The sequence below is a fragment of the Sinocyclocheilus grahami genome, unplaced genomic scaffold (genome assembly GCF_001515645.1).
Source record: "Sinocyclocheilus grahami isolate Dianchi unplaced genomic scaffold, SAMN03320097.WGS_v1.1 scaffold1446.1, whole genome shotgun sequence".
In the NCBI taxonomy this organism is placed as follows: domain Eukaryota; kingdom Metazoa; phylum Chordata; class Actinopteri; order Cypriniformes; family Cyprinidae; genus Sinocyclocheilus; species Sinocyclocheilus grahami.
The window spans coordinates 185,277-193,168 of NW_015506625.1; the positions used below are offsets into that span (position 1 = coordinate 185,277).

The 7,892-nt window shown below is 38.4% G+C and overlaps 1 long non-coding RNA gene across 1 annotated transcript in view; it reads right to left on the bottom strand.

The window, feature by feature from the left end:
• Positions 1-7,892, bottom strand: part of LOC107570357 (uncharacterized) — a 17,391-nt gene that overhangs the window by 8,948 nt on the left and 551 nt on the right. The window lies entirely within an intron of this gene.

Genomic DNA, 7,892 nt, shown 5'->3' on the forward strand with positions numbered 1-7,892 from the left:
TTGAATAAATGACTCAACGACTTGCTGCCACCTACTGGTAATTTTGGTCTCATTTTTTCATTTCATGTTTCTGTGTTCTAAATTTTAAATCTCATAATATGATTACCTATGCAGTTTGTATGTGCAAATTATAATTAATTATACTTGTCTCTTAAAAAAACTCTTAGCCAATGTAACTTTTCAAAAAAGCTGTGTATTCTGATACATACATTAATGTCTCTGGGCTATCGTTATAGCACGATATAAACATGAAGGAACATCAGAAGGCATGAAAAAAACTAAAACAGTACAGCCTAATGTAATGAAACAAATGTCTCATTGTAATCGGAAAGATGATTGATTCACATGCCGCTTAAACTGTGGTGAATACAGCGATTTTCCATGCTACATTAAAGAGTGTGAAAAACACATTATTGTAAGACACATCGTTTGCGTTTCTCTATAAAACTGACAGAATTTGAAAGCTGAGACTTTGGAATTTTTCCTGGTGCTCCCAGGCCGGGCCGTTTGCAATAGGCTATAGAATATATTCTCAAAATATTATAACTTTAATCTCATTATTGCTACGAAATAATTCTCATAATTTTGAATTTATTCTCAAAATATTCTGACTTTATCCTGACTATAACTAATCTGGAAAAATAAACCACACAAAATTAAGAAAAATATCCTTGTCAATAAATTATTTGAAGGCAGGATAAATGTTCTTGACTTTTAAAATGAACTTGGCTTAAAACATTTTTATAAAAGACAGAGAAACACATGGCCCTGTATTTTTTTAATAAATTGGTTGGGGGAATATCTTTGTCATTGAGGTATTAATTTTAGTTTGATTGTTTTTTAGCGAACAATGTTCGTGATGTCATACATCGCTATAAAAGGCTGTTGAAGCTGACAAGACGTGGAGGAACCACGACCAAAGCCTTCCAAAGAGAAGGTGTCTCACGAAATGCAGTGGCCCAGCTCGCTCCAATCGCAGAGCTGTACTTTGCAGACAGGGAGCAGTTTAACAGCATCAGCTTCACACCAGGGAAGTTGGCGGAGTTTGCTCAAAAGTGCAGAGAGCACATTGTAGGGGATGTACAAAAAAAGTGCTATCGATGAAAAAGAAAGGATCACTTTTGCCTTTTTGCCTAAATAAGTGATGTGTTAAAAAAAAATGAAAGAATATGTTTGTAATGTTGGCTATGTTCACTATTTGGTAAGAGTATGTTTGCATGTGTTTATATTTCTTTGTTAACTGTTATTTGCAACAGTGTTGTTCGAAATGAAGGCAACATTTTATTTTTACAAAAACATTTTTATTTTTCGAAAAACAGACTTTATATTTTTTATTTTCATGTTTGATCCTCTCTTGTCTGTTATTTATTTATTTAAAAAAAAAATTTGACAGCAGTTCATTAAAAGCAGTTGGTTGGACAAAATGATGACTCTGGTATTTATTTGCCATTTGGCAGATATGTACTTGTACTGTGTTGTTATTTTCTTAATCTTAAATCAAGTACTCACCAGTGACGGTACTGACTGTCTGCTGAACATCCACTGACTAGCAGCTATGCTGTCTGTGATGTTGGCCCGTATGAGTCATTCAACAGCATTTCTTAGATTTTCACTTCATTTTGATGGGCCTAATGTGACAACAGATGAATAGATGAATGTACCTCAAAGTAAAATGACTGTCTACTGAAAGGTAATTTATATGCAACAAACAGTTAGTAGAGCACTCTTGAAAAAACTTGCTAAAGCAAAAGATCAGGAGTAAGTATCCTTATATATGTTTAAAGTTCACTTGAAATGATCTTATGATGCTGCTTAGAGAGAACCGAATGTGTACTGAAAGTCTGTTGATACACTGGTTAACAGCTACATGCTCACTACTAAAATGCTCTTACTTTGCTATATAAAGGTACTGAGAACTTGTTGAGGATTTGTTGCATGTCTGCTAATATGCTGTTGAACACCTACAACCTAAATTGATAACACATTACTGACCAAATGCTTCATAGATGCTTACATGTTATAGACATTGTAATGATTGCTACAGAACGTTTAACAGACAATCTACAGATACTACCCTGATGAGAGTAAGTAGATATGCACTTGCAAAGTAACTTATAGTCAACAGACTATCTATAGGGGGACCATCAAAATAAAGTGTTACCCCGGGGACTTCTGGTATACTCTTTACAACATACTATGCTTTGGGACACACTTATTTTAATCTCACATACTACTTAGGATGGATAGTATGAACATTGGGACGCAGGATCAGAGTCAGCCTACTCAGGATGGATTGATCTAATTCAATTCAGCTGTTCTGAACCCCGAAAACTCAAGAGTTTCCCATCTCAGGGTAAGTCAACTCAGAGTTCAAGTTTTAACTCACAGTTGGTTGAACCTCCTTATTGAAACAGGCCCCTGATCACCATAATGGTGACTTCAAACAGACCATTTTCATTAAGGGTGTGTCCACACTTGTAGTTCAGTTCGTTTGGTTCATTTGGTCTGAACCAAAAAGGAAAATTATACATTTGGTCCTGGTTCGCTTAGCGTTCACATTGGCATTTTTGACAACGAACCTAAAGACACCGAACCTAAAGGCATAGTGATACATTCACAACCTGATTGGTCGGCTTGAATGACGTATATATCATGACGGAACTCACCGAACACCCCAAACAAACGTTTGCCCTCTACTCATTTTGTTTTGGTTACACCGCGTCGTCAAATCATGTCGCATAGCGTCGCATATTTTCATTACTTCCTGCTTTTGGTTCGTTTAGAAGTATTTGGTTCGTGTTGCATTCATATATCATTCGAACCACACCAGAGTTCGTTTGGAAGCGGACCGAGACCCATCTTTTTAGTGGTCTCGGTCCGCTTGTTTGGTGCGCACCAGGGTTCGGATGGCAGCGTTCACACATGCTCAAACGAACCGCACTAACAGAGCAATCGCACCAGGGTTCGTTTTAATTGAACCAAGCATGACACGTGTGAACGCACCCTAAAACATCAACATCTAAACTTGAAAATTTAATTTAATTTTCAATAAAAACTTCTGTAGATGTATGACAGAAATAAAATAATTGAAGCTCATAATGCTGTTTTTGGAGTTGTTTAAACCTCCTCCGCTGAGATCTTGAGAGATTAAAAGCCCTGATATACTTACAGCAAAATAATTTTTCGTTCTTCATTTAGGGGTAAAAAGAAGTTGGAAATACCTATGCAGCCACACATACTGCTGAGAGTGGCATTTAAATGATTATATAAATATATGCTGCGCACTTTCCTCACAATAACAATATAAACCAAAAAAATTACAGCAGTGAGAAAACAGCAGTTAAGGAAGCAACTGAAGTGGATGTTTGCCACAGCTCTGCAATTTGGCACTCCAGTCAAGAACAGCCACGTCATGTTGATTTATATAGCGCTTTAAACTAAACATCTTTACAGTGTGAATCATGAAAAAACCGTGTCAGTGTTGCCTTCATTTAGAATCACACTTCTATTCATTACTTCACTTCATTTCTACTATAAATCAGCTATCCAGTGTTTATGTTTTCACTCGCAGATGTCTGACCTCAATGGACTTATCAAAGGAAAAGAACCGGAGAAGACTTCCACATCAAAGTGGGCGGAGCCTCAGAGCGCACCTGCCTATTACACATGGGTTTTGCATTTTCTTTACTTTATATTGTACTCGTTCGTTCGGTTGCCAGAGTCGCACAGGGTCCTCGCACCAGCCGTTCATTATTATGCGGGCCCACGATCACAAGCTCTACCGTATAACCAGAGGTTATAGCTAAATCAATTTAACAATGCTGCCCATGCTTGCTATTGTTAAAAGGTATCCATGTAGCCCCATACAATCGCCTATATAACAACTTAGTTAGCTCAGACAGTAAACAGGGGTTATGATCAGTACCATAAGGTAATATACTAGAACATAAGTATTTTATCTGACCCCATATAGTTAATAGTATAACTATATAACAACTTATTTAAAGCAGAGGCAATGACCAGAGGTTATGGCTAACACTATGAAAGCTCCATATAGTGGATGCGATTGCATATCAACTTAGTTAAAGTTAAGCAGTTAATTCAGAAATCAAGAATCTCGCTTGATGTGCCCCATGCACCATACAATCCGAGATTATAGTATATACTTAACCCTGGTCGTAGACTTGCAGTAACAAAGGATACATCTTAATCTACTAGAGCCAGTAATTTCAGAGTAAATCAGAATTCATTCAAATCTAACAATTTATTATCAGTCGGGTAAATATGTATTATGCCAATTAGCCAATTCAGAGGTATCAATAAATCAATACAAAACATCAAATTCTCAAAGATAAATCTAAGAGTAAAGTATGCATACCTGACTTAAGAAAAATACATAGTATGGAGTGTATGGACACACTCCAAACTATGGGCTCATCTGGCTTACAGAAGCACCCTGATCTCCTTGCAACATTCACTTAAGTACTCAGACCAAGACAAACATCCCCCAAATGGAGACAGGAACAAACCATTGGAATTTGCATTGATCAAGTCCTAGACATGTAGAGTTTACACCTTTTGGGGACAGATGGTAATTTGCATGAAAGACACTGGGAAATGACACACCCTCTACAGTGAGCAAAACATCTCTAAACTCTCTAAAATCTGTGTTACCTTTTAGTCTACTTCTTGTAAGATTGAGACCATTGTACCAGTCGCACAGAGACAATTCAAATTATATCAAACATGACTGTGAATATCATTTGCGTTCATGTAGAACATTATATTTTGCTATTGACCATTCAGAGTGAGCGGAGTGAGGGGAGATGGGTGAGGGGAAGGAAGTGGATATAAAAGGATAGGCGAGAAGGGGCTTTTCTCGCATCTTCTCTCAGTGAGATGTCAAAACAGATGTCTGTATGTGAATATACAGTGTTTGTGTATTGTCCGGATCTCTGAAGATCAAAGTGTCTGAGGTTCTTCAAGTCTTACACGCATGCACACAAAAATCCATGCGCACAGCCTTTCACGCAGAAGTGTTGGAATGCAGTTGAGGTGGGCTATGAATAAATGTCGAAACCAGAGCTCGAAGTGGGCTGGTACACACCTGTACGCTGTTGCAGCACTTTTATACTTTTACCCTTAGCGTACCATGAATTTTGCTGCTGTTCTTAGCTGGCACTTCTGACATGTTGCCCTGTGCCCTCCCAATTTCCACCGAGGGGGATCCCCCCCAGCCCCCAAACATGATTTCCCTCACGGCAGTTTTGTATTTCCAATTTAAGCACTGGACGAATCTAAAGTATGTTTCTAAATAATATAATGATCTTATTTTGACTAAAATATTACTGCCTCCTGTAGATGGACATCAGAAATATTTTTGTACGAAGCAGTCACAGAGTAGCAGAAAGGAGAGCTGATGAATTTGAGAGAGGTAAGATTTGATGAATAAACTTCATTCTCAGCCATCAGAGTCAGGTCTCAGACATCAGATGAAAAGCATTAAATCCCAGGAAAACAGTGAAAATAAAACGGTGAAGTCATGGCCTAATGGTTAGAGAGTCGGACTCATAACCCAAAGGCTGCGGGTTCGAGTCTCGTACCGGCAGGGATTGTAGGGGGGGGGGGGGAATGTAAAGCGCTCTCTCCCACCTTCAATACCACGACTGAGTTGCTCCTGAGCAAGGCACTGAACCCCCAACTGCTCCCCGGGCGCCGCAGCATAAATGGCTGCCCACTGCTCCGGGTGTGTGTTCACTGCTGTGAGTGTGCACTTTGGATGGGTTAAATGCAGAGCACTAATTCCAAGTATGCAAAAGATTTCTTCTGACTAGAATTAGAATCTGAGCATATCACACAAGTCCTCAGATCTTTACATTGGCTTCAAGTTACATTTAGGATTGATTTTAAAGTAGTATTATTTGTTTATAAATCACTCAGTGGCTTACAATGCAGATGTGCTTACATTGCAGATGTGAATATAAACCTAACAGATCATTAGGATCATGTCAGTTAGAAATACCAAGGGTTCACTCAAAACAAAGGGAGTCTGCTTTTAGCTATTATGCCACACATAGTTGGAACCAGCTTCCAGAAGAGTTCAGATGTGCTCCAACAGTATATTCAAATCCAGACTCAAAACACATCTGTTCCCTTTCAGTCGGTCACTTCGACGTTGTGTCGATGTCCGACACTAGGGGTCGCACTTGGGAACCCAGACACCTCTGACATAGAGAAAAGGCCAATGACAATTGGTGAGCAAAATTTGTATAGCTGGCCATGCCCTGGATATCTCTGTATAAATAGGCCAGCGTGGAATTAGCTCATTCGTTCTGTTCTTCGGAGCCGATGCAGCATCTCTTCGTGCGAATTGCAGCATTCATTCACCTCTCGATGCCCCCATTTCCCAGGTTGGACTCTTCGGTGACACCATGGAAGAATTTTCCCAACAATTCTCCGTGGTTAAGAAGTGGATACCACTTATTACACAACATTTCACCATATCAATAATTAAGGCAATAAAATATATTGATTTAAGATGAAAATGTTTTAAAATCTTACCAGTTTGTTAGTTATATCTTATAATCCATTACAGTGTACAAAACAATCATTGCAAAATGGAAGCAGCTGCATTTGTATGAAATGAGAGAGCAAGTCTGCGATACCAGGATGACATAATTAAATAATTGTACACAAAATATTGAATTGAATTTTAATATTTTATTAGCTAACCAAATTCAAAGCTTCCACAAAAAAAAAAAAAAAACTGTTCCTGGCAAGAGTATAGCACCGACTTGTGAGTCTTGTGAGCCTGTGATAACCAGTGGTGGAAAGAGTACTGAAAAAATATACTCAAGTAAAAGTACCATTACCTTCCAAAAAATGTAGTGTGAGTAGAGTAAAAGTACTTGTCCAAAAAACTACTCGAGTAAGAGATAAAAAGTGTTGAACTTGAAAATTGTTTATGCGCGAGTGCACTTGCCAAATGAAGGCGGATTGTATAAAATTGATTTTTTTTTTAAACGTTTATTAACGAGCTGCAATTTTATTACATCACGCGCTGGCACAGATGCAGTATATTAAAGCCTCGGGTCATCAATAAGGTGCAGATTGGTCCTCAATTTGTGTTTCCAACACACTTTTTCACAGAGCGCATCACACGCTCAAACTCATCAAAAGTCAACAAGTTCAACAAGCAACAACGACTTATCCGAGTGACTGCTGCAGAACGCACGCGAGAGAGAGACGAGGCAGCGCAGATCGCACGTCTCATAAGTGAGCGGGGAATTTACCGAACGTGGCTCTTGCGTGAGTTAACACTGTATGCAATACCCGCAACCTCACACCAGATGTCAGGCCGTGTAGATAGGCAAGCATATATACAAATCATTTAGTAAGCAGAAATCCGAAATTTACCTTAACATATTAAGTTAGAGGAAGATGCGACTGAATTGATGCTTGAAGAATGCGCTTCCAGCAGCCATGATAAACAGTTGGTGCTTAAAGTTTCTATGCACAATTTGATTTGCCGAAAGTCACGAGACCTATTAATATCTGCCCATCCAATCACGTTGATGGATAAAAATAAAATTAAAATAAGCATGTAACGACCACAAACGGAGGAAAATAGCGGAGTAAAAGTACTGATACATCACTTAAAATGTACTCAAGTGAAAGTAAAAGTACACAATTTTTTAACTACTCAAAGTACAATTACTGATAAAAACTAATTAATTACTGTAACGTGAGTATTTGTAATTCGTTACTTCACACCCCTGGAGATAACACACCTCAGAATGTAGCGACTGACCAGTCAGAAGCAAGTATTCCACAGAGCCGTGTAATAACTATTAAAGGGGTCATATGATGCGATTTCAAGTTGTTCTTTCTCT